The 27,945-nt window shown below is 47.6% G+C and overlaps 1 long non-coding RNA gene across 1 annotated transcript; it reads left to right on the top strand.

The window, feature by feature from the left end:
• Positions 1 to 179: 179 nt before the first annotated feature.
• On the top strand, positions 180 to 21,327 carry LOC129383504 (uncharacterized). Its single transcript, XR_008611399.2, has 3 exons — positions 180 to 249; positions 14,887 to 14,988; positions 20,916 to 21,327. It is a non-coding gene; the product is annotated as an uncharacterized lncRNA (long non-coding RNA).
• Positions 21,328 to 27,945: the final 6,618 nt, after the last annotated feature.

The raw sequence follows: 27,945 nt of genomic DNA, 5'->3' as shown, positions 1-27,945 counted from the left end.
TGTTCTTAATTGCAGCCCAAGCGAGTTATTCTTGAACTCGCTTTATTTCATTTTGAAGCGCCGCGATGCAGCGCTCGAGGGCACGAAATATTGTTTGTAAGAAACAAAATTGGTTTACATCAAGTCATGCGTGCCAACGGATGTCTTCTGGACTTCTATCGTTATTCTTTCTTTCTTCCAGGAAATGGTTTTTTCTTCATTGGGTGACACAGTCTGATAACAAACACTTCCTTCACGTTCACCAATTTGGTAAGCATAGGTTTCTTTTATATCTTGCTCAATTGTAATGCGTTAAAATACGTTGGTTTAATCGTTTTAAACAATTGATTGCTTTATTGGCTGATTAATGCAGTTCTAAACCGAAATTACCGCTATGAGAGATGCCTTACCGGCAGCCGCCTCATTAATTTTCACTGCCCGATGTTCTTTATTGTGCACCTATATCTAGGAACACGAGTATGTTTGCACTTCGCCCGCACCATAAGGCGGCTGCAACGGCAGGAATGCAAGCCGCCAATTTGCGTTCAGCATCGGCATGATTTCAAAATTTGACACATTGGGTGCTTTTTCGCGCATCCTACAAATGACAACTGCGCCGAGTAAAGCGAAAATGGTGTGCCTTAAAAAAAGATGCTCGAGAATGAGTAATTAACCGCATTTACTCATTCCAACAATACGTGTACCCCAGTCACCATTAAGCAGAGAAATTCCCATGACAACGCAACAAGTGCAGCATATTGCTGTATACGTGTATCGGTGAACCGCGCAGCGATGCTGGGGAAACATTTTGACACGAGCCGGAGGAAGATTCCTCCGGCAGCAGAAATAATGCTGTTATAAATATAGAAGCGATGTGTGATACGGGCATGCGTATTTGGTTATGGTGTGTTTGTGTCGCTCAAAAAAAAATTGGCAACGCGTGCATGATGATGACAATAGTACGCGCTTCCACTTGCCATACGATGTGCGCGTGTTGCGTATGGTGGCATCCGAGATCGAAATAGCACACCTTTGCTCCGCCTGTTTCAATGCAGACGTTGTATCATTGTGCTGCATCATTTTGCATTGTAATCCTTGTGTACCTTTTTTTTTTTCACGTTCTCGAAATGCGGAAACACCCGTGTACTTAGATTTAGGTGCACGTTAAAGATCCCCAGGTGGTCTAAATTTCCGGAGTCCTCCACTACGGCGTGCCTCATAATCAGAAAGTGGTTTTGGCACGTAAAACCCCATAATTAATTAATTAATTTTCACGTTCTAGCGTATCCTAAGTGTATTTACAAATTAAGTACGATGTCACCTATAAAATTGTTTGGTGTGATAACAGAGCGACGTGATTGAGTTGGCTATCTTGTGCGCATGTCTTCCGTGTTAAACCCGTCGCACGTGTGCCGATCAGCGATACATCGGGCCTACATAAACCCTTGTTTTTTTGTGCAATAAAGGAATCTTGCAAAAGCTGCTGCTGCGTCCACATCGGTTCTTACATTTGGTTTCTATTTTCTAGATTTTTTTCGTCATCATTTCATCGATGCTAATGTTTCAGCGTCATAGACACGTCATACCACTATGCTCATGGGCCACCTTAGGAAGCGAGTTCCATAAGGAAAAGTGGGACAATGCCAGTGTACGTCACATATATCCGAAGCAACGGCAGCCTCGGAATGACCGCTGGCGAAGCGAAAGAATCATGACTTTAGAAATATGCTATTTGGCTGCAAAAATCGAAGTCTACTTGTATTACTGTCCAGTCATCTTGAGATGAGTTACCATAGTTCTTTTACGGCAGAACATGCCACAAGCTCTATATACTAGGGCACAACGATTGTGGTATTCAACGCTCGAAAACATTTGTTAATCTTAGCCACGACGCTTCCGTTCCATCATCTGTACTCGAACGCGGACCCTTCTTTCAGCCGATTTTAAATGCAGGCGCACTTGGCGCAGGTGCAACCTCCTGGATATTTATTATTATCGTCAGAAAGTCCACACCACGGCGTGTCAGTGTCTTATAAGGATGAAAAACGGCCAGATCTGCAGTAGCGCGCTCAAGCGCAGAAAGCACGGTCCAGTGGCCCAATATAAACCGCCTGTGCGACTCTGTATATTTGTATGGCTCACTGTGACTTGTTATCTCCTAACTTTTTCTCTGATAATTTAGCTAAGCTGCACGATGCGTTCATCAGCAACTTGCTAGCTAAAGGCGACTATGCTACTAGTGCACGTCGTAGAAGCCGAAGTGACGAATAATTTTGTTCCGCAAAAGAAGCAATAATTACTTCAAGAACAGTGATAGTATTACACTGAAATAGGTATTATTTTAGCGCATTCCTTCACCACAGTCGTGAACCAGTGCATAGGGCACCCGCCATGACTGCCAGAGGTGGTTGGTTCGAAACTCAACGCCGCACACCCACCGTTCACAAAAACATAATATGCGTCCCTGCACCGGGTACACGCTAGTGCATGCGATTTGTCAACGCTTTGAGGAGGTGAACCGGATGCCTGCTAAGTCCTAAGGGGGGAACCCAGCACGAAGCAGTGGTGTCTCTGTGATGGAATGCATGGCTGGTATGGCGGCATGCACGCCTGTACTCTTGTACAATGCGTCGCACGCTATCTTTCTAGACGCGCTGTAAGAACGCATACCGGTGAAGATTGTGATTTCTAATGTAATGGGCTCACGGAGCTTCTTTCGGTGTCTTTTGCGGATACATTTCGTACGTTACTTTGTAGGCTCCCATAGAATATCATTAATGAACTTGTAAAGCATGTTCTGCAATCCCCTTTTTATGAAGGAAGGAAGGAAAAAGTGGAGAAGGAAAGGTAGGGAGGTTAACCAGTTTAGCTTAACCGGTTTGCTACCCTACACATGGGAGAGGGATGGGGGAGATTAAAGACGGGGAAGGGGGAGAGGGAGAGAGAGCACATAGCACAGCACACACACATCGTCCGTTGGAGTCCATCAATCTGGCATGGTACGTGACATCACTCTCACAGCCGCTTGTCCAATCCAGTCTCTTTCAAAAACCGAAGTAGTCCCTTCGTCGCCTTCACCTGCGATGTCTTCTGTCGGCGGCATGCGAAAATCGTGTCGAGGGACAATGGTCTACTGTCAAGGTGCGCTAGAACAGATGCCAGGGACTGTCGCTGAACATTATATTCAGGACAGTCGCACAGAATATGTTCCAGCGTCTCCTCGCAAAGACAGGCATTACAGAGAGCGTTGTCGGCCATTCCAATGCGGAAGGAGTAAGATTTCGTGAAGGCCACCCCTAGCCATAAGCGATAAAGCAGGGTCGCCTCTCTTCGGCGGAGTCCAGTTGGCATATAGAGATGCATCAACGAGGGCAGATGGTATTGACGGTTGCTCTGGTTGGTCTGGCTGTTTGGTGTGCACCATAGAGATAGCGTGATCTCCTGTGCAAGCTCTCGAAGTCTGCTAGCTGCGTCGGATCGTGAAAGCGGTATGGCCTCTTCTTGTGCGTCTTCAGAGCTGCCCGAGCGGCATTATCGGCATCTTCGTTTCCAGTGACGCCGCAGTGACTTGGCAGCCACTGAAACGTCACGTGGTGTCCTTTCTCCTGTGATGTATGGAGTAGGCATCTAATATCGAATACGAGCTGTTCGAATGGCCCGCGACGCAGAGCTGATAGTACAGATTGTAGGGCTGCCCTTGAGTCGCTGAAGGTTGACCATTGTCGAGCTGGCTCCCGATTGACGAAACGAAGTGCAGCGCGAAGAGCAGCTAGTTCAGCAGATGTCGATGATGTTGGGTGGTCAGTCCTAAAGCTGATGGTAATAGCTTTTGCTGGGACAACCACAGCACCGGACGAACACTGCATGTTTGTGGAACCATCAGTATAAATGTGTTCACTGTCCGCGTACCTCTCGCGCAGAAGAAGCAGAGACAGTTGTTTCAGCACAGGTGACGACAGTTCACACTTTTTCCCGATTCCTGGTACACTGAGATGGACTGTGGGGCTGATAAGACACCAAGGGGGTATCGATGGTTTAGATGCAGCGGTGAAGCCCGATGGAAGTTTGTCGTTGTATTTGATGATAGTTTTAGAGAATGATGATTGGTGCCTGTCTGAATGTAGTGCTGCAAGGTGGTGATAGGTGGCACGTGCAAAATGTCTGATGTGCGTTCTCAGGGCTTCCACCGTAATGTGAGTTCGCATTGGGTGGTCCCGAGCAATCGCAAGAGTTGCCTCTGTTGACGTGCATCTGGGCAAACCAAGGCAGACTCTGAGTGCTTGAGCTTGTGCTGCCTGCAGAACACGAATATTTGTCTTGCAGGTGTTGGTCAGTACAGGTAGACTATATCTTAGAAAACCGAGAAAGAGAGCTCTGTAGAGTTTAAGCATTGCGTCTACTGACATCCCCCACGTCTTTCCTGTCAAGTATTTAAACACCTGGGAAGTTGCTGTCAGGCGCCGTTTCATGTAGGCCACGTGCGGGCTCCAACAGAGGTCTCGGTCAATAATTACGCCAAGGAATCTGTGGGTTCGGACATAGGAAATGGTCCGCCCATTGATTGAGATGATATAAGGCGTCATCGGTTTGCGAGTAAATGCTACTAGTGCGCATTTTTCTGGTGATAGGCTGAGACCCTGTTTACACAAGTAGTTCGCTGTCAAAGTGGCCGCTCTTTGAAGTCGCGCACGTATCTGAGGACGTGTGACTGCCGAAGTCCAGACACAGATGTCGTCAGCGTATATTGAAATTTTGATGGTAGTTGGCAAGTATTCAGCAAGTCCAACAAGAGCGAGGTTGAATAGCGTCGGGCTGAGAGCACCGCCTTGAGGAACGCCCCTGCTGGTATAGCGTCGCGTAGTTGGGCCATCGTCAGTTAACACAAAGAATGATCTTGCAGATAGGTAACTTGCAATCCACAAAAAAACTCGACCACCTAGGCCAACCGTCGCAAGGGCGTCGAGAATGGCCTCATGTAATACGTTATCGTATGCCCCTTCCACATCTAAGAATAAAGCTGCAGATATACGCTTACGGGACCTTTCGTGCAGGACATATGAAACGAGATCAACTACATTGTCGATGGAAGAGCGGTCACGTCGGAAACCGGCCATGGAAATCGGATAAATCTTGTAGTATTCAAGGTACCATTCCAGGCGGCCAAGGATCATCCGTTCCATTATCTTTCCTACACAGCTGGCCAGCGCTATTGGGCGGTAAGAGGTAAATGGCGATTTGCCCTGCTTTAAGAGTGGCACCAGGCGGCTTACTTTCCATTCGTCAGGAACATTTCCCTCCTGCCATGAGGAGTTGTAAAGGCTCAACAACTCTATCCGTGCGGACTCTCCGAGATAGCACAAGGCCCGGTATGATATACCATCCGGACCCGGAGATGATGAGCGCCTGCAGAGAGCTAGAGCCGCTTCGAGCTCCTCCATTGTAAAAGGAAGGTCCATGCGGCAATCACGGGAATGGGGGACGTCAGCTCGGGCTGGAGGGTTTGGACGAGTCGCTTGGTCTGCGATCCGTGCACAAAAGTCTTCTGCGACATCGATGTCTTGCCGCCCTTGGAAAAGCGCTAGCGCCTTGAATGGGAAACGCCGTTCCGGAAGGCAACGCAGACCTTGCACCGTTTTCCAAATGTGAGACAGTGGCTTGCGGGGGTCGAGTTTCTGGCAAAACGTTGCCCAACGTTCCGATGCTAATCTATCCATACGACGCTGAATCTTCTTTTGCATCCTCCTGGCTGCCCTAAGGTCATGGATTGATCTTGTACGCCGATATCGACGTTCCGCCCGGCGACGAAGCGCTCGAAGTCGCTCTAATTCTATGTCGAAGTCATTTCGCGTGGAAGAGATCGTCATCATGCGAGTGGCGTTTTGCATCGTAATTTTAATCGTTTGCTCTAACCCAGATGGTAGGCCCTCGCGGCAGGCATCTTCCATCTCAGATTTGAAGTTGGCCCATTGAATCGTCCGAATGCTACTCCGTAAGCCTGATCTAGACGACAAGCCTTTGATGTTCAGATAGGTGGGAATGTGGTCACTCCCATGTGTCTCAATGTCTGGAAACCACTTCACACATCTGGCGAGAGAGTTGGAGACGAAAGCAAGGTCGAGGCAGCTGCCGTATGTCACGCCTCGAAGAAAAGTGGGGCTACCATCGTTTAGGAGAGTAAGGCCATAGTTGTGGGCGATGCTTGCTAATCTTCGTCCTCTTGCATTTGTCCTTGTACTTCCCCATGCTGGATGGTGTGCATTAAAATTTCCTATGATGACCCATGGGGCGGGACAAACACTCAAGATATGCGCAAATCTTTTGGTATCAAAATTGCTTGAAGGCGATATATACACGCCTATGAGAGTAAACAAGAGTTTGTTCTTTTTAACGGTGATGCATATATGTTGATTGTCATCGAGGGGCGCAATTGGTTGCAAAACATAGGTGAGTTCACGACGAACAAAAATGATGATTTTGCTGCATGCACCATTTGTTGATGACATGATAAATTCGTATCCTGACAGTCTTATTGATTTCGACAAGTTGGGCTCACAAATGACGATGAGTGGAAACAGATTGGTGTACACAAGCTGAAGAAAATCTGAAATTCGGGATTTTAGCCCTCTGGCGTTCCACTGGATGACGGACGCTGCCTTGACTTCTTTCCGGAAGGATGGGGTATGGGTAGCCATCTTTCTAGTTGAGGGATGCAGGCACTTGGCTTAACGCGTCCAGCACTTTAAGTGCGTTTTGAGCACAGGGTGTCCCGATGTCGACTAAAATTGCTCGAATGGCCTCCATGAGAGAACGTAGCATCGAGATGACTTGGCGGTCTGTTTTAGGTGAATCATCCATGGCCGGAGAAGGATCAGGTGGGGCCCCGACCTTCTGAGGTTCCTTCGCAAGGGAGCGGCTCGGTAGCGTAGGCCACTCCTCTAAAGATAGAGTCTTTTCTGCTTCCTTCGTGGAAGTGGTGGGCCTTTTCGCGGCGTCACTAACTGGCACCGCAGTGGAGTGGGTACTGTCACTTCGCGCATGCGCCTTCTTCGAAGGCGTACGATGGCGCTTACGTCGGCGCCGACGCCGGACTACTTCGGCTGCCTCCCTGTGGGTCGAATTGTCTATCGCCATTTGCTTGAGAACCGCGCGCTCCCTCTTGATGCGGGGACAGTCCTTCGACGAGGCCGCGTGAGGGCCGCTACAGTTGACGCATTTCAGGACCGTGGAACCGCAGGTCTGTTCTGCATGAGGTTCAGCGCAACGGGGACACAGTAGAGAGTTGGGACACACGCCTTTGACGTGTCCTAGCCTGAAACACTGATGGCATTGAAGCGGCTTCTGGATGAATGGCCGAACCGGATGTCGGAAATGTCCGACTTTAACGTGGGATGGGATACAATCCCCCTTGAATATTACTTTTACGCAGCGCGTATTCCCAAGACGGCGCACTTGCGCAATGATCGTGCCTTCGTATACCGGCTTGATGAGGCTAGGTAAGTCATCATTGGGAATGGCAATGTCAATGTCGTAAATCACACCGGCTATGGATGTGTCGTCGATCGGGATAAAGGGGCGCATTTTGATTCCGTCTAGCTCTGTGATTTCTTGAAGTTTTCTAAGCGCACTCGCGTTGTACACGTCTATGGCGAGTATATTCTTGCGTGGATTGATTCTTATGTCTTTAATTTGATCGGGCACCGCACATTCCAGAAAAATGGATAGGGCTTGCCTGTTCAGCAATCGTAGGTTGCTTGACGGTTCTTCCGGCATAAAGATGATGACGTGTGGCCAGCGCGCAGGCCTTGACTTCACAGTCGTTGTGCTCGCAGGAGTTGACGGCGCTGTGTTGGCGATTTTTCTCCTCGCCCTCTTACTCCGGACGGGTATGAAGCCGTCGTCGGATGAGTCGTCTTCCGACATAGAGTACAGCTCGGTGTCTTCGGTGTCACTGGGGGAGCCAACTCGCTTCCTTGCGGTTGACGGCCGTGATGACTTCTGGCCAGGCGGGCTTCTGGCATGCTCCGCGTCCATGGCCGCAAGACGGGGAGGCGAGGCACCTCGAATAGAGAAGATTTCACCAAAAATTCACAGAGCACAGAAACAAGTGTTCTGCCAAGAAGACACTTCGTCGTCTTCCCCCCTTTTTTTTATGATAATTGCCCTTGTAGTATTGCATAGTGAGTGTCCATTAAAGACCCCAGCATTCTGTTACCTGCACATATCACATTGTGTTTCCTTCCTTGTGTTCCTGTTATATTCCTCGTAAGACAGCCGTTTATGAAGCACGGTTCCGTACATCTGGCTGGCATGAGAGAGGAGAGCCTAATTAGGCTTGTCCAATCCTTCATCATCAGCCACATCGCGTACGTTACAGCCTACCACAGATGGATGCAACACGAACGCAACAAAATCAACGTGATCATCAGAAGAGCGTACAAGACGGCGCGGGGCCTGTTCGAGTCCACAAGCACGACCCGCTTTTCACAACTCGGGATGCACAACACGCTCGAAGAAATAGCCGAAGCGCAACGGACCTCTCAACTGGAGCGGCTGTCCATGACCAAAGCCGGAAGGAAGATACTGGACGACCTGGGAATAGGACGCTCGAACGACGTAGAGATGAAGCTCCCCGTCCCCGAAGAGATCCGACGCCAGACCAGAATCGACCCCATACCGAAGAACATGAATCCCGAGTTCAACAAGGGAAGAAAAGCGGTGAGGGCCAAGGCTCTCATCGACCAACACGCCAACGACGAGCACGCGCGGTACGCGGACGCGGCCGAATACCAACGGTACGCCTTCGCAGCGGTCGTCATAGAGGCGTCAACCGGTGCCACGAGGACGGCAGCGAGCGTGAGAAGGGCCGGAGCGGAACTAGCGGAGGAGGTAGCCACCGCCCTGGCCATCGCCGACGCAGACTGCCACATGGTGCTGAGTGTGACTCGAGACAGGCGGTGCGAAACTTCGCCAAAGGTCAAATCTACAGGGAGGCCGAGCGCGTACTGCGAGCGGCCAAACTACAAGACAGAAAAGTAAGACTCAAGTGGTTCCCGGCGCACGCGGGCGACGCGTCGGAACGCAATGAGAACGACAATGAGACGGTCCACGTGGTGGCGCGAGCACTAACCGACCGCGCCCCAGCGACAGACCGTCCGACGTGGCTCGGAACCAAGGACCGCATGACGGACTACAACGAAATCACTCTGGCCTACCGCCTGGCTCGCAGGACTCTCCCACCCCCTCACCCGAGGCTGAGTCGAGCGGAGGCGGTACTACTGAGGCAGCTCCAGACCGGATACCTACCGAGCCCGGGACTGATGCATCGCATGTACCCCGAGACATACCCGACCGATAAGTGCAGAGTCTGCCGGAGGGAGACCGCAGATTACACGCACATATTGTGGGACTGCGTTAAAAATCCAGGAAAAGCAAGATCAAGAACGATCCCACCGCGGCTCGAGGCAGCCGGAAAGACCTATGACCAAGACGAACAGCTCTGAGCCATCCAGCAGGTCCGCGGGGCGCTCGAAAGGCAGGGACCCAGCGAGCCGGCAACGGCGAGCGGAGACCCGCGCCGAGTAACGGCGACCTGGTAGATGACGTAGGCCCTCGTTTGGACGCGCGAGCGCCCAACTGCAGGCACAAATAAAGTGGGCTCAATCCAATCCGTACATCTCCATCAGTGTGAAACAGAAAATTGTCGGGTTTGGTTCCAGCATAGGTTCAGCCTGATTGTCTAAGGTTAAGCTCCAGGGTGGAAGTTGGGACCACAAGAGGCTTTCAATGCAATTATCATTCTTTGCCTACTTAAGGCGTTTTAAGTATATCTAATTATCTATCACTATATCTATCTGTCAATGCTGTATATATATCTATATACCTATTTATATATCTATCCATCTGTCCAGCCTCTTACGCCAACACAGTGGCGCAAGTTGTCGACAAGCTTGAGCCTCTGCTTGGGTTTGTTCGTGGTCGTGATGCCGCGGTAGTCGTTCCATCGTCCTCATTCCAGCTTCATCATCTAACTCTCACCATGCTGTCGTCGTAATGCTTTCTATGCCGACCCAGTGGACCAAGTTATCTAATATCTTGAACCACTATGAATGTGGTCGTGCTCGTGCAGCCATCATGGTCATTGCATCATCGTTGTTCCAGCTTTGTGATTCGACTCGCTTCATATCGTCTTCACGCTATCGTCGTCATGCCGTCATCGCGATGCAGTCGGGGTGGTTTCATCGTCGTCACGCCAGCGTCTTCATCCGACTCTCGTCATGCATGTCATCGCCGTCACGTAACCATCGTCATAATCTTCGTGATACCGTCTTCATCCTATTGTCTTCATACCATTGCTATGCCATCTTCGTCGTTGCGTGGTCGTCACACAATTGTTTTTGGGCATTCGTTGACATATGGTCGCTGGCGATGCTGCCGTGGCCCTTCCATCGTGGTCGATCTAACTGCGTCATCCGAGTATTGTTATTTAGTATTCGTCAAACTGTCGTCGTCAAACAGTTGTAGCCATGCCGTTCGCGGCACACTGTTCTTTTACCATCGTTATCACTTCAGAAACGCCATGCCATTCTCGTCAAACCTCTTGCGCCGTTCTATCGACGTCACTCCTTCCGTCATTTTATTGTAATCCTGCTGTCGTCATTCAGTCTTGATTCTGCCGTCGTTGTCATGCCATCGTAGTTATTGCGTCGTTACTCTGACGCATCTTTTGGCATACCATCGTCGTCGTCATTCTAGCTTTGTCAACCTGTTTTCCTCATACCGTCGTCGTCGCGCCATCGCTGTCATATTCTCGTCGACATCCCATTGTCCTCATACGGCCATCGCCATGCTGTCGTCGTTATACCACCGTCATTATTTTAGACACGTCTTGCCATTGTCAGCATAGCTCCTTCGTCATTCTATCGATGTCATTCCTTTCGTTATTTTATTGAAATCACGCTATCGTCACTCAATCGTGATCTTGCCGTCCTTGTCATGCCGTCGTCGTTCTTAGGAAGATCAGCAATAATTCATGAAATGGTGGCCGCTTAAATTACGAATTTAATTGAAGAGCTCTTGCGTAAAGTAACTTTGCCCATAAGCTTACTACTAAGTAAACTGACGTGTGAGCCAAGTTTTACAGTGTACACTCACACGTAGGAATTTTGACGCTTCCGAAAAAAAAAGACGCACGTTACTAATGACTGGCGACCTGTGTGAGTTGTGTCGAGATAGCCCGCACCTATTTATAATTTTTAAGTTTCATATAACCTATCAACTTATTATAGTGTGAAAACCCCGCTGATATCCTCTAAATGCAATGTAAACATAAAAAGCTCTTAACGCAAGCAAAAAATAACGGAAACTAAAACTAACGGTGGAACTCAGCTCACGATGACTTTCGTCGGTTATAGCAGAGCGAATAGTAGAGTGACACATCATATTGCCACCGTCGAAACGAGTTTTGTATGTGGCGTGCACTGCAGCGGGACTCCTCGTTCGTGCTTCCCTAAGAACACTGGGCGCCATCTAGCGCCGCTACCACGAAGCCTGTGTGTGGCCTCCGAAATGCAATGCGCGTCGGTGCGTGCGAACGCTGACAGACGTGTCACGTGGCAACCCCGGGCTCTTCGCTCGCTCTCCCTTCTGGATATGCTGCGCCATCTAGTGGCACTGCCAAAAAATCCGCGCGTTGTCTCTGACACGCTACGCGTGGCACGGCAGTGCTTGCGAAGGCTGAGAATTGCTGCCCCGCTTGCCGCCTAATGAGGCACACATGCTCAGTGACCCGAATTGGCAGGATTTTCATTGAAGTGCAGTAATGTCGCAGGTGGTTAAAAAATCGGAGCGAAATACGTTAATTGAAAGCGGCATATAGCCCGCGCATTTGTGGCATAGCCTGCTTAAACATTGGGTTGCTATCCCTGAACAACCCTTGTGTCATGTACGCGATTACACTCAACATCAGAGAAATATAAGGGATTTTTTTCGTCATTGTACAGCGGCACATTACTATTGCCACATACCTAGTTACCCAAGCTGGCGTCAGAGACATTCATTGACTGGCGGCACACACCTAACATCAAGTATATCAAGTAGATCAAGCACACACCTAAGATCAAGACCCTAAGCAGGCATGTATATAAGCGTAAGCGACGACCAGGTTGATGGCCCCCACCTCAGCGGCATGAGTGTCCGTTTTGAGGAGTTTGCCGGGCACACGCAGAGTAGCTTCGGCGTCGATGACCACCAGACTCAAACTGTCGCGCAGGGTATAGCGGTCGATGTTCGTGTAAAGGGCGTGTGCACAACTGGTGCCGTCCACGATTACACGCCTCCATGCACGAGCACGAGTACGTTACCAGCTTAGGTGGTGGTCAGGGTGGATTTTTTTTTAGAATAGAGGGCCGCTCGAATGCCACCGCGAATATACCAGGGAGTGGAACGCTGGTCGCCGTAAGAAAAGTTGCGCGTAGACGGTAGCCGAGGAGTGTGACAGTAGAGCAGCTTTGCAGTATGTAAACGAGACGTTGCATTTGATTTTTGCGGTGGGCCTCTTTGAGTTCGCAGATCGTGTTCTGCACGCTCAAACGGTGTGTGGAGAAGTGAAGGGGTAAGCCGAGCGCAGCCTTGGTGGCCGTACGAAGAACTGTATCCATTCGCGCTGACTGGTAATGTGCGATTGTGGTAAGGCAGGTGGTGTATGATTCGGCTAACAATGCACGCTTCAACGAGACGAAGGTGAACTGGTGGCGTGACTGGCCACGTGCAAGTACTATTTGAGTGGTATATATATTCTACTTTCTTTGAAACGCTGGACATAATAGCTTGATGAAACAATAATCACAGATCTTGTTTTATCATTTGTTCAGGCAAAACGATTCTCATTTCGCCGCATAATCGGTGGTCATAGCACAATCTTCTTGATTATAGGAGGCACAACTTGCCTTCGCTGTCTAATCATCCTAGCTTTATAGGGGCCATGGCATGTACTTTTCTGGATTGAATTGAGCCCTGGCTGTTAATCCATAGGCGTCACGCAGCAAGGTCACAATACTTGAGGACTATTCGTGATGTAGGAAATTTGCATTTTAGTTTCTTTTATGTCATAGTTCAGCAGTAAAGCAGTGTCGCTAAACCGACTAATAAATAGTTGAAGGTAAATACACTGCTCGAGGCGCAGTTTCGTTTTCGCATATGCATCTCAGCGGTCAGCCGGTGATAGCTGCAGTGCACGTTTCTCTCACTCACATGAAACAATTGCACGCACAAAGCAACTGTGATGCCATTGTTGTGCTCTACGGTGCCCGAGCATGTGGAACAAGGAATCCTACACGTCATACACGTTGCTTGAAATCTTTCGAAGCAGACAAAATAAAAGTGTACCTTCACTTCTTCAGGTGACGCAAACCAAGCCAGAATGGCGGTTGCTGCCATTGGATCTAATTGAAATTTCGGGTTCATTACTTGGGCCGAGAGCGCACTTTTTTATTCAGTCTATAAACAATATCGGCCTTTTAGTAAGAACTTTTAGTTACAAAAAAATTTGAATCTGATGATAGCTGGACGGGCATGTCATGGCCCATTATTGCGACAAGAACACAGTACTTTTGTCTGTTTTATACAATATTGCTAGCCACCAAAGCCTTGCATGAGATATTCAGTTTGAGTAGACCTACAGGGCCTGAATGCCGTGCTCTCTTTAAGCGCTGCTAAACAGAGTATAGTTGATCGGTGCGCTGCTATAGATGACATCAGAGCAAGGTTACCGCAAAAATGTGGGATCTGGCAACTATGTATTTTTGCTATTCCGCGTTGCTCGCCACTAGATATACACCAAGCATATTTCTACTTCCGCTCCGTACGTTCCAGGATGAATGCACCATGGCATACAAATGACAACCCTATAAACCGGAAACTCAACTTGCGATAGTAATATAGCGGAATCTTTTCGGCGCAACCCGCGATTCTTTGCTGCAACAGATACTACGTAAAATATTGAGCTGCACAGTGCGCTAGCTATTCGTGGATCATGACTAATTGTTTTAAAGGTGAGATATATTTTTAGCGCCCTACGGCTGAAGGTAACAGCAGATGACCAGCCCTTGTGCCGAGCGCAAAAACCGTTAAACTGGCCAATAACGTCTATTCGCTGTAAAATTGTTTTCGCTGTCAATACGATAGCTATCTATTTAGCGACTGAAGGGTGTTCGTAAAGAGAAACTGGCCGTCCTCGTCAGTAGGACCGCGCTGAGTCATTGGAACCGGTAGTCGAGCGGACCACGTAGCAGCCTGTGCTCGTCAGTACGGCCCTCCTGAGAATCCGAGAGCTTCTGACTGCCACGTTAGTGGGAAAAGAAGTGTAAGTAAAATTAAGGGAGGAATCCGCGCCTACTGCCTGAGACCCCTGGAAAAGGTGGTCGAGCCGACCATGCACCTGCCCGTGCTCGCCAACTAGAGTGAGTTGCTGCAAGTCAGACTTCGTTCAGTCGTTTCAGTCGAAGATCGAAGGCCGGCTGTTTCGAGCGTTTTTTTCTACACGCCACACCGCACCACCACATCCAATACCGTTTTTTACGATGTAGCTCTGTTGCCTGTATATCAGAGTAATGACAACAGTCAAGCTTGTCTCAATGAAGAAGAAATCTAAATAGAAAGTCCCCGTAGCAGCTGTTGCTCTCGAAAGCTGTATACACCTTTATAGCAATTATTAAAAGAACTACAAGCGCATGCGGTGGCTTTTTGTCATAAACTTCCATACTTAAGCGAAGGTGAGACAGAAATTATATATTACTATGTGCCAGCAGGATACGGCAATTACCTCCTCGCATGAATGTTTCATTCCAAACTCATCAGCGAACTTATACAGTAAATCAGCGAATTGAACAAATTGCTTCTGCTAACTTACAGGAGGACTTCCAGAGACAATAGATGTAAGGAGTACATATGAAGTACTGTACTCCAGTTCAACCTGCCTAATTTTAATTATGGGCATGCTTCCTAAAGGAAACAGTGAGTTTTATAGCTTTTCAATACACTGCCATTCCTCTCAATATGCATTTTACCTCTAAGACATGCTCTAATGTTTACGTTCACTTTTTTCCGGTAATTAATAAGTACGTGCTTTTAAAACCCGTTGTAATGCTTGAAATATCTTGACATCCTAGTCTCGTTAAAATTAACGATGTCGCAATTTTTTCCAACGTACTGGCGTTTAATTAAGCATGGACATCTGTTTCTACTATATACACTACCCCAAGTTCAGCCCGTGACAGGTATCCTACACAAAAGCGAAGCTCAACAAAAATATATGTGTTGTAAATCCTTTCTAGAATTATGAAGCTTCTACGAAAATTACACAAAGAACATCTTCAAGCACTTATTTTAACTCGGAACAATGAACATGAGCAGTTATCATGCATAAAGCTTAAAAGAATATCCATCATTCTATACGATTAAGAGGAATATCATAATGTTTGCTGCGAATTCGAAAAATCGAGAGTAATTTTGCACTTACTGACGTCAAAAAATCGAATTAAAAGTAATTAGCTGACATGTTTAATAATTGATCAAAGTTTCAAAGTATGAACTGCTGTTTTGCAGAACAATAAAATACATCAAAATAACGTTTCTAGTAAGGCACGCACTGAATATTATTTATTATGATTCAACTTTTGCCTACTTCTGGCCTTTTTAGCCCATCTATCTATCTATCTATCTATCTATCTATCTATCTATCTATCTATCTATCTATCTATCTATCTAGCCTCTTACGACGACACTGTGGACAAAGCTGTCTGTCAGCTCGGCCAACTAGGTGAGTGCTGTTGGTCGTCATACCGTCTTGCTCATTCCATCGTCTTCACTCCAGTTTCGTGATCCGACTCTCGTCATGCCGTTGTCGTCACGCGTTCTACAGCTGCACATTCACCCACGTTGTCAATATCCTGGGGCACTGGGAATGTGCTCGCGGTTTTGAAGCTGTCGTGGTCGTTCCATCGCCGTCACTCCTGCTTCATCAACCATCTTCGTGCCGTATGTCGCCAAATTCGTTATGCCGGCTTCGTGATACAGTCTTCGTCACGCCATTGTCTTCATACGCTCGTCGTCATGTAGTTATACTTCTATCGTTGTCATGCCATCGTCATATTTTTTCATTACCATACAGTCGTCGTCTTGCATTTCTTGTCATACCATTACAGTTATGCCGTAATGATCGTTCCATCGTTATTATTCTTACTTCGTGACCCGACTCTCGTCATGCCGTCCTCTTCACGCCACCATCGTCGCCCAATAGTTGTCAAACCATTCACGGAATGCCGTCGTCATACCACCTTCCTCCTTCCGTCGACTTCAATACATTTTCGTCATTCTATCGTAATCAAGCCGTCTTCATTCATTCATGATCAGAAGGTTGCGTGTTCGTATCACGCCCGGGTCACCGCTGTTGCGAACGAAAGGTTAGAAGTGGAGCACCCGCACAAAGAGACAAGCACAGCCGCCTTCTAGAAGAGCACGCGCTCTGCTGGCGCATCGAGTACGCGCTGCCCAACTTTATTTTCGTAGTCTTTCGCAGCCGGTAGCAAGGCGCCGGCCGAGAGTGTCGACCCTAGTGTCTCCACGCTGCGATGTCGGTGGGCGCTACACCACCATACTGTGCCATCATTCCGTCATCGTAATCTATCATGCATATGTTCTCATGCCGTCGTCATCACTCGAGCTTCGCCATCCAACTCTCGTCATGCGGTCGTCTTCGTCCCATGGTCGTTACCCAGTCTTTGTGATACAATTCACATAACGTCACTGTCCTCACACGCGCATCGTCATCCTATTTCCTCATACTTTTTACCATTACATCGTCTTCCTTCTGTCGTCGTCATACAGTCGTTGTCCTGTACTCATTGTTGTGATGCTATAGCCTTTGCTCTATCGTAGTCATTCCAGCTTCGTCATCACAGTATCGTCGTGACGTCCTCGCCATGCTATCTTCGTCATGCGGTCACCATCGTTCCTTCGACGCAAATTCTTCTTCGTTATTCTATCGTAATCCATCTGTCGGCCTTCAATCGGGATTCGGCCACCGTTGTCATGCTATTGTCCTATTGTTACGGTGTGTTGGTCGCATCGTTGTCGTCCTGCACTCGTTGTCATGCCGTCGTCGTTGCACCGTCATCGTCACGCCCTTGTCGCCTCGCAGTCGTCGTCATACTATTGTTGTCGTGGCGTCATCACGCTATCCTTTTACCATCGTATTTACTTCAGTAACGTCATCCGACTTTCTTGATCCCTTCATCGTTATACCGCCTTTGTCAAATCGTCTAAGGCATGCCTCCTTCGTCATTCTATCGCAATCATGCTGGCGTGATTAAAGGGGTATTATGGCACAGTCTTACCAGTACTAACCTACGGAGCAGAAACCTGGAGGCTTACGAAATGGGTTCTACTTAAGTTGAGGACGACGCAGCGAGCTATGGAAAGAAGAATGATGGGTGTAACGGTAAGGGATAAGAAAAGAGCAGATTGGGTGAGGGAACAAACGCGAGTTAATGACATCTTAGTTGAAATCATGAGAAATAAATGGACATGGGCAGGACATTTAATGAGGAGGGAAGATAACCGATGGCCATTAATGGTTACGGACTGGATTCCAAGAGAAGGGAAGCGTAGCAGGGGGCGGCAGAAAGTTAGGTGGGCGGATGAGATAAAGAAGCTTGCAGGAACAGCATGGCCACAATTTGCACATGACCGGGGTAGTTGGAGAAGTATGGGAGAGGCCTGGCTAGGCCCTGCAGTGGGCGTAGCCAGACTGATGATGATGACGATGATGGTGATGCACAGTTATGCAGTCGTCATTAAGTCGTCCGTAGACCGTCGCTATCATGAAGCCGTTGTTATACCATTGTCGACATGCATTGGTGGTCTTGTGATCGTCGTCATTTCACATTCGTTATCCGTTCGCCCTCATACCATTGCCGTTGATCACGCCATCATCGTCCTATCACCGTCACTTTTTAGGAACTGTCACCTCACTGTCATCATGAGTTCGTGTCATATCACATTTGTCGTTCCACGGAAATTATTCTTGCTTCCTGATTCCATCGTGATCAATGTGTCAGCATCATACACTCGTCATTGCGCCATGCACACGGGTCACCATAGGAAGCGAGTTACTTAGAGCCAAGTGGGACGATACCGGTGTATGTTGCACATATCCGAAGCAACGACATTCTCAGAATGACCGCTGACGAGGTAAAATAAACGTGACTTCATAAATACTATGTGTGACTGCATAGCACGAATGCTAATCGTATTACCGTTGACAGCCATCGCAAGATGAGTTCCCATAATTCTTTTACGGCAGAACATGCTACAAGCCCTATAAAACTATTACGGCGCAACTTAAGTAGGTACGGAGTTGCACATAAAGGACACGGACGCAAGAAAGAACGCTGGGACACACAAGGCGGAAACTTAAAACATTTTATTTGTGAAAGAACGTGACCATTACCATGCCATCTTCGTCGTTGTATCTTCGTCACGCATTTGTTTTCATATATTCGTTGTCATGCGGTCGTCGTGATGCTTTTGTGGTCCTTCCATCGTAGTCACTCTGACGACGTCATCCGAGTGTTGTCATTTTCTCTTCGTCTAACTATCGTCGTGGTACCACTGTAGTCCGGCCGTTCGCGTGACGCTGTCGTTTTACCATCGTTATCACTTCAGAAACGCCATCCCATTGTCGTCAAACCTCCTGCGCTATTCCATCGACGTCATTCCTACTGTCATTTATTCGTAATCCAGTTGTCGTCATTCAGTTGTGATTTTGCCGTCATTGTCATGCCATTGTAGTTATTGCGTCGTCACTCTCACGCACCTGTCTTCATACCACCGTCGACATTCTGGCTTTGTCAGCCTGTTTTCCTCATACAATCATCATCGCGCCATCACCGTCATACACTCGTCATCATCCCATTGTCCTCATGCCGTCGTCGCCACGCTGTCGTCGTTATACCATCGCCATTATTTTAGAAGTGCCATTTCATGGTCGTCATTCTGTCGTCGTCATACCGCCTTTGACCTCCCATGGAAACTGCACTCTTAAGCAAAATTACACCCTTTCGCCACGCAACAATAATCGTCTTCTGTCTTGTCCGCATTTCCTTTCTTTAACGCGGCGAGCTCGGTACTTTAGTAACGAACGGCATGCGCGTTATCAGCATGACATAGCATTCCCGACAGGAAAGGAGCGGGTGCGGCGTTTTCAAGATAGGAAACGCAAGCAAAGCAGATGACGAGCACTGTTGTGTGGCAGAGATACACCCCAAAGGGTGTAACTTTGGCTAAGAGTGTATCCTTCGCCGTCATTGGATCGTGGTCACTGCCTCGTCGTCGTACAGTAGTCGTCATGCCGTCATGCTCATGGGCGACTTCGGCAAGCAAATGCCACAGAAATTTGGGTTGATACCAGAGACAGTGCATGTCGCACATAGTCAAAGCAACGAAAGTCTCAAAAGCCACTACTAGACATTTTAAATAAACGTGAGTTCAGCAGCAGGGTGTTTCGCAACATTGCCGCAAGGCTAATCGCACTGACGTTGACAGTCACCATGAGATAAGTAATGCGAGAATTCTTTTCCGGTGAAGAGAGAAAGCCTGCGAGCTGTGATAAATACCACGTGGCTACACAGCCGTTCCTACGAGATAGCAGCGCCATCAAACAGCCTCAGTGTGACAGCTAACATTTCATCTTAAGATCGGTGCTCCGGGCTGCGCGCGTCTTTAGATGTTGGTGCGCAGTCATTGCCTGGCACGGGGGAAAGGACCTGATTGGAGCAGTCACGGTAGGCCAGTCTGCCTGTGCCTCACGGTTGGGCGAGAGTTGAACAACCGCCATGACATCGGTGGCTTCATGCTTGCCAGACGGTGGGGCGCAAGCAACCACGCAACTCATAGATGAACAGTTGCACTACTCGGCTAGTTAGTTTTTTTGTGTGTGTGACATTAGCTGAAAGTACGCTGTAAAAATTAGGAGTGTCAGCATCTTTGAACTCTAGAAAAGGTTATGAGCTCCTAGGATGGATCTTCCACAGTAGCCAAACGCATGGCCCTGCTGTTAAAAAAGTTCATCTAAATTGCAGAGTTGTTTTACTATTAACTACATCGAGTCATGTTAAAATGTGTGCGACTAGCAAAAGTAATCCAGGGGAAACCCTTTATTTATATAAGGTTCCCTAATCTCAACAAATTTCTTGCGCATTTCGCGAAAGCCTCGTATAATGAATTCGTACCTTTTCTTATGGGCACATGTGAAGTGAATTCTTTCTCATTAATTTCACATGAAGTATTGGCAAATGTAATCTATACCGAGCTTCGGCTGAAATTTTGTGTCCCTCCACTACAGCGTGCCTCATAATCAAATTGTGCTTTTGACGCGGGAAACGCCAGGATCCAGCTGTATTTTATTTTTAATTCGGCTGACTTCCCTAAAATTGCATAACGTGCGACATGTGTTGCCTGTCCTCGAAGCATTAGCAGCACCTGTGGGTTAAGAAAAGATACGGCTGCATTACCCACCGTGGTGGATAAGTGGCTATGGCATTGCGCTGCTAAACTCGAGGTCGTGTGTTCGATCCCAAAGGCGGCAACCGCATTTCGACGGTGGGAAAATGTGACAGCACTCATATGCTTAGATTTAGGTGAACGTCAAGGAACGTCAAGTGGTTAAAACCTAATGTCAAGTTCCTCACTACGGCGTGCCTGATAAGATCATGGCTTCAGCAGTTATAACTACACAACTTTAATGTAAGGTATGGCGGCGTTTCTTGAGACTTTGTGAAACTCAGGAACCAAGAATCGCTCCAATCTCCTGCATAAACTATTGGTTTGTAAGGTTCAGGTAATATTGTTCATTGGCTGTGTCCCGATTTCTTTTTCACTAGAAAAAACGAACTGTACGTTGTGGGCTACAAAAGGTGCTGTGGGAAATCTTCCATTTAACTGTCAATTCGTATTCAAACAATACTGCAATATTCCCACCATATATTTGAAACAAGTAGACAATAAGTGTTCTGGTAAGTCGAATTTTGCCTGACGACAGCATGTATTTGTTACATACATTCGTCTGGCGCTGCATAATTTTTTTTTACTTTTTACATTTCAGAGATGTCATGATGCTTCCTGCTTATGAGACTACGAGTCAAAAAGCACAATAAATCTGATTTCGAGTGACAACACATACTTCTTAGTAATTATTTTCACTATCGCTCAATAGCAGAGAAACCTCACTTCCCTGTAATATTTAAATTTGTAACAAAATTAACCTACGAAATCAAGAGTTCGACGAAAACTCGTCTCGTGGGGATTGCTCATAGTCAAAGTTAAAACGGACACCGATAAAGCACATAAAAAGAAATGAAAACAAGACGTTTCAGCTTCCATACGGGGGCCTTATCACAAGTAAGCAAACGAAAGGAGGAAAACAATTACGTACTTGCGAATAATTAAATTGAACAAGAAACGTTTATTGTACAAGGAAAGGGTTGTCGAAGCAGGTGCGTGGGGCCTCTAGTCCAGGGCTCCACTGGCCTCAGGTGCCCGCCCTACTTGGTCGAGGGGTGCCTGTTGGGTACTCCTCGACCAAGGACGACGCCCGAGTAGATAGCGCTAATAGCGGGCATAAATGGAAGGAAGGCTGCCGTTATTGCGGTTCATCAGGGTATCAGTGGACTGGATTAGCAATGACTGGAGATGAAGCCACGAGGTTAAATTACTTTCAGTGTCTAGAACATGCGCCCTACCACAGTCAATACCATACCCTTTTGACATAGAATGTTCGGGAAGAGCGTTCGAAGGCAATGAGGTCTACATCTGCGAGATGGATAATTTTCAATGGCGCATCAAGGAACGCTGTTATGATGTTCAAAAACAAAGTAAAAAGTGTCTTTTAACGCTCTTGCGTCATCTTGTGTCACCGAATCTCGTGCCTTCAAGTCTCGTGCAGTCTGACTGTATGCACGACGCGAGTTGTGTAGTACTTTGTGTTGCCTGTGAGGGCACGCGGGCACCAGCAATTGCGCTGGAACATTCGACGAGTCGTGTATAAAAGCCGACACGCTTGACCTGCAGATCGCATTTCCGACGATAGCCAACTGTGTTCGCTGTTTTTATTGTGCTTTGAACGTCACTTGCTTTTAGTGGCACAAGGTCGCCTCATAAAGAGTTCGCTTCGTCATTCACAGTTTCGCTACTGCGTGCTTAACCGTGTCTACAACGTGACAATATATTTACAGTGTAACTATTGATGGTCTATACTCCGTACAATCGTCAATTGCACTTCGCTGATCGAAGAGGCATGACGCGTGTCGAGTGAGCTCCTGAACAGCACCTTGCAATGTGCTGAACTCCGTTCTGATCACGCGGCTTTAATCCGGTACGTCAAAGAGGTGCGACGCAAAGCTAACGGATTTCTCTCGCATCTAGTGCTAACTCGCCACATAACCTTTCAATGCGAAAGCATTCTATTACCCATTACGCGAAACTACGGCGTTCTCTTCGGCGGCATGACCGAAAGATGGCACCAAAAATGGCCGACGGCGCGAGAAGTAAAAACACGTCAAAATTGCTCGGATTTCCGTTGGATTTGTCAGACCCGTTTTGGTAAACAAAGTCCATTAACGGAACTGAAACGAAAATTTGCTACATCACGATTTGGGTGGAACTCGAACCAGGGGAATGCGGGGTGCGAGGCGAGCAGGCTTCCCCGACGCCACAGTGGCTCCATGGTTATGGTTGTTGAAAGTTGTGCCTAGTGCATGCGTCATTGCACACGCACGTCACTGCCTCCTTCAATACCTCCCACGTGTCACATGCTCTTCGAATTTCATCGGTGCTTTGTCTATTGCAATGCATTCTCGACGCCAAATCATGAGTGTATAAAACGAGGTGTGCCTAGTGCGTGCGGCATTGCACACGCCACGTCGCTGCCTCGCGCCCTTGCTCTTCGGATTTTATCGGTGCTGTGTCTACTAGGGTGCACTACGAAGCGTCTACCCCAGCGGCATCTGAGAAACGTGGTCGCCCACGGAAGCACGCCGCAGACAACGAAGCAAGGCAACACAAAAAAGGAATGCTGTGCAAGTTTACAACGTGCACAACGACATACGGATGAATACCTAAGCGGAAACATTTCCTGAAAGCGACTACAATGCCTTCGCATTCCCACACGTAAGCAGTCTTACGTCACTGCCGAACTTTTTTCTTTCGTTTCTCACCTCATCTTTTTTTTTTCTTTGCCCTGCTTGTCTCGCGCGCTCTTCCAAACCGACGTTCACTGGTCAGGGTCTTCTTTCTGACCGTGAAGAAGATTCATTCCGCATTCACGCACTGACAACCTCTGTCGACGCAAGCTTACATGGAGCTTTTATTGAGATATTTGGATGCTCAAGGCGAATTTGCACCGTCGGCGGCAGCGTTGCTGTGTGGCTCCGCATATATTCACGTATACGTATTCTATATGCATAGTCGTTTCGTATACGCAAGTTATATTGTCACAATCTCCAATCACCAAAATTGCTGATTCTGGGTCTTACGTTCTTGACAAAATTATTCTTCAATCTTGAGAATGCCAGCCCGCAAACAATTGTCATGAAACGTAGCATTCACAGCGCACGCATTTTATATTAAGTCTTCTCAGACCGCTAAGTATTTAAAGTGCGAAGCAACATCAACGGTCAAACCTGAAAGTGATGTAATTTTACTGACGCGGCTACTCACGGGTAGGGTAGTGGTGCCTGCGAGATGTCATTACAGGACCTAGACAGCATACCAAATTCTTTAAAGACGCCATGAATATCGGCGCACTCGCGCTCGTCACGTCTGCGTCAGTCGGACCTGCGCATAATTAGAACACGATCTGAAAAAAAAAAATACAAGCGCAACCCTAACCTTGCTATCGCAATCAGTGCGGTGTACCCTTCGGCCGAAAGTGGCAATCTTTAATGCAATGAACATTCTTAGTATACGTTCCCGGCTTTCCGGCTTGTATAGTGTTTTCTCGCCTTCTTAATCCGGTGGTGTGTCCAACAAGAAGAGACAAAAAGCTTCGGATCTGGGTGGTATTGAACCTGGGTCCCCGAGCACAGCAGCCCGATGCTGTATCCGCTCCTTCTCAATCACGCGCTGTGCAACCAGGGAGCAATTCTCTGCGCTAACACGGAAACCACGCAAAAGGGCAGGGACTTCGCGCGCGAACCATTAGATGGCGCAGGGTGTTCTTACGTCTCAAAATAGCAAGGGGCATTCCTTAGATTCTTCCCACGAGGCAGCACCCTTCATAGCGCCCAGTTAGACTTCGACATAGCCCTGGCCCCTACTGTTGACGGGTCAACAAAGGTGCTCACTTCAAGGTGACAACGACCACCGGATTCTGTAGACGCGGTAACCACCGTGAAGCCCAAGCTACCCAGGACGCTACAAGCTGATTGCCAGGGGCCAACATCTTCCTTGGGAATGGCTTCGACGTCAGTTTCCCAGATTGCTACGTGGTTGCACCATAGGCGGGGGCGATTGTGCAACATTGGAGGCAGGGACCGGCGGAACGATGTGACGTCATGAGAGACATTTGGAGAACGATTGTATGTTTGTGATTGGCCGAGACAGAGTCATCAGATTCCCTAGTCTAGTCCCCTGGGGATATGCACTGCTTCAAAAGCGGACAGCTTCGGTGCAGTGTTGTGCCCTAACGTGTCCCATTGTGTGCTCAGGCATGTATTGAGCCCTGACATTTAAAGTGCTCCTACGTGTAGTGGACTTCCATATCTGGAGCCGGTGTAAATAATCTAAAATAAAGTTTTTCTTTGACTTATGCTCCCGAACGTACTCATCCTTGTGACTGGAAGATTCCTGGCCTAAACACAACGGCGAGCCGCAGTAACTGGTGGCAGGGGTGGGATGCAACCTGCAACCAACGTCAGTCGACGACAGCTGGTTCGCGAGTGACTGGATGACAGCAGTGAGATGGAACCTGCAGCCAACGCCAATCCCAACAACTGGTTCGCGAGTGGCATGGATGAACGTAGCGCATACGACTACACGGTACAGGGCGAATGCCTGGCTTTGCGCTTGAGTCTTCGGATATTTTAGCGTACACTTACTCAAACTTCACGAAATCTTACTCGTTTCGCATTGGAATGGCCGACAACGCTCTCTGCAATGCCTGTCTTTGCGAGGAGACGCTGGAACACATTCTGTGCGACTGTCCTGAATATAATGTTCAGAGACAGTCCATGGCGTCCGTTCTAGCGCACCTTGACAGTAGACCATTGTCAGTTGCAACCATTTTCACATATCGCCGACTGAAGACATCGCAGCTGAAGGCGACGAAGGGACTACTTCGGTTTATGAAGGATACGGGCTTGGACAAGCGACTGTGACAGTGATGTCACGTACCACACAAGAGTGACAGACTGTAACCAACGATGTGTGTGCCGTGTTATGTGCCCTCTATCTCTTCTCCCCATCTTTCATCCCCCCCATCCCCCTCCCATGTGTAGGGTAGCAAACCGGTTAGGCAAAACTGGTTAACCTCCCTGCCTTCCTTCTCCACTTTTTCCTTCCTTCCTTCCTTCCTACTCAAAACCGATATAGCGTTGCAGGTGCCTATAATGATACTGTGGTTGTAGCATGTCTCAGCAGAAAGCAGCCTTCAGCATAGATCTGAACCAGCTATTAAAGTCAGAACTCGTACTCATGTGGGAGTTATCGGGACGGGGAGATCGACCGGAATTCACATCACTTGAAGCCAACTAAGGATTTACGACTTCTTGCAATTGATTCGATACGGTGGAGAACTTCGGGTCTTGGTGCTGCTTCGATGGATAGGCATTAGGTTTCTGCTATATTGACCACACTTCAAGTTCTCCTGAGAAAACAGAATTGAACCGATGGCAGTTTTTCACTTGCATTGTTATTTGTGCGAGTTTCGCAGCAAGTATATATTGTAGGACAGCTGAACAAAAGCTTAAAGTAATGACCATGGACCTCATGACATTGACGAGGGCTTGCCTGTTGCGTTTGTGTGAGGAGCTCTTCGTAGAGGTAGACGAAGACAAGTCAGAAGCTGAAATTCGTAAAGCTATTTTAGAAAGCAATAGCGATCAGGATAGATAGAGAGATAGAAGGGAAGAAGGAAAGGCAGAGAAGTTAACCAGACTGAGTCCAGTTTGTTACCCTACAAGTGGGGAGGGGGAGTGAAAGAGAGAAAGAGAGAGAAGACATGAGTCTATATCGCACTTTCACGTGCACTAATTTAGGTGCAGGATGTCTACAGTCGGGCACTCAAGTCTGTCACCTTCACGTACTGAAGAAGCACCCGAACTGCTTTCTGGGTTAATGAACTGTGAGGCCAGGCTCCCAAGATATTTGCTTCTGTAAATGGCCTGTCGCCCAATCTGTTCAAGGCACACTGGAGAGTCTGACATTGGTTATCAAAGCGAGAACAGTGGCACAGAAGATGACTGATAAATCAATAAATCAATAAATCTTGCACGCTCAAAGGACCTCGCATACCACATATCGCTGTGACGTATAAGGCACAAAGAAAAAATTAATCTCTACGATCCACCGAATAATCAGACAGTTGCGCCGGGAACTATATTCCACGGCGCAGTATTGCCTACGTAAACCTCGTATCCTCGGCAGTGTTGGAAGTTACTTGTGAGATAAGAGCACGCTTCATATATTTCGGTTGCAACTCGTGGACGTAGGTTTACGTATAATCATGCATCATTTGCGCTTCCTTCTTGCTTCCACTGTGGGACGTACTACGTTATTGGTCGTGAGCGTAACGAGGCCCACACTGCGGCCGCTCGCCGCAGAAAAATGTAAAATCACTCGTTCGGTGGTAAAATAGTTTCCGATCATCAACACCTCGCTATTATAACAACATGGTCAACAGATTGGAATCCATCCAAAATATGGAAACACGATTCATCTCAAGAAACTACAACTACCCTTTCAAGCGTCACTCATATTAAATCTAATGTTTCTCTGCAATCTTTACGCACATGCCGTGACATCGCTCGACTAACGTTATTTCACAAGTAACCCAATAGATCATGCTCAAATCACCTCGATGTCCCCATCTCGCACGTCCAACGGACAGCACAATCATTTGAGATTTACAGGGATGTATGGGGACACTTTAGCCTTCAGTTCATCTGCACTTCCATCACCACCTCATTACACATTTCACTGAAGCCGTCGTTTAGCATGTCTAGGTTCATATTTTGTTTTTGTTGTTTCACTGGTTTGCTGTTACGCATTTCGGTTTCCTTTTTCTACCATTTCTTTTTTGTTGCCGTACAATATGCGATATCACGCTTGATTGTTATCACACTGTTCCATGCGCCAAGCGCTCTTTTTTTATTTTTTCGTGTGGTTTAACCTATGTGCCATATCTCTTGTTGCTTCCGCGTTGCTAGGTCTTCTCTTCTGTACCGTGATTATTTATTTATTTATTTATTCAAAATACCCCCAAAGGCCCTCATTACGAGGGTATTACAGGGGGGGGGGGCAATCACAAGCACTGGTCATAGTTAGTACATACTAAAAACAAGAGAGTGTAACAAAAGTAATAATACAGTGAAACATAGGTAATATACAAGATAATTAGGTCACAATTATTACAGAGAAAACATTAGTACATATTAGGAGAACATAAGGCAACTGCAATGAAAAACACCAACAAACATCGAAAACACTGTAAAAGTCCCAAAAAAGAATAATAATATGATTAATCGACAAGTCGTGAGCGAATTAAATGTTGAAACTTAGTCAACTCTGGTTCCGTGGCAATGACTGATGGTAAGGCGTTCCATTCAGTTATTGTGCGTGGTAAGAACGAATATGCATAATGGGATGACTGGCAGTTAATGCGTTTGACTTTTTATGGATGGTCACGGCGTGGAAAAA

This window comes from Dermacentor andersoni, chromosome 8 (genome assembly GCF_023375885.2).
Source record: "Dermacentor andersoni chromosome 8, qqDerAnde1_hic_scaffold, whole genome shotgun sequence".
NCBI lineage: Eukaryota > Metazoa > Arthropoda > Arachnida > Ixodida > Ixodidae > Dermacentor > Dermacentor andersoni.
This window is presented reverse-complemented; position numbering and strand designations above follow the sequence as displayed.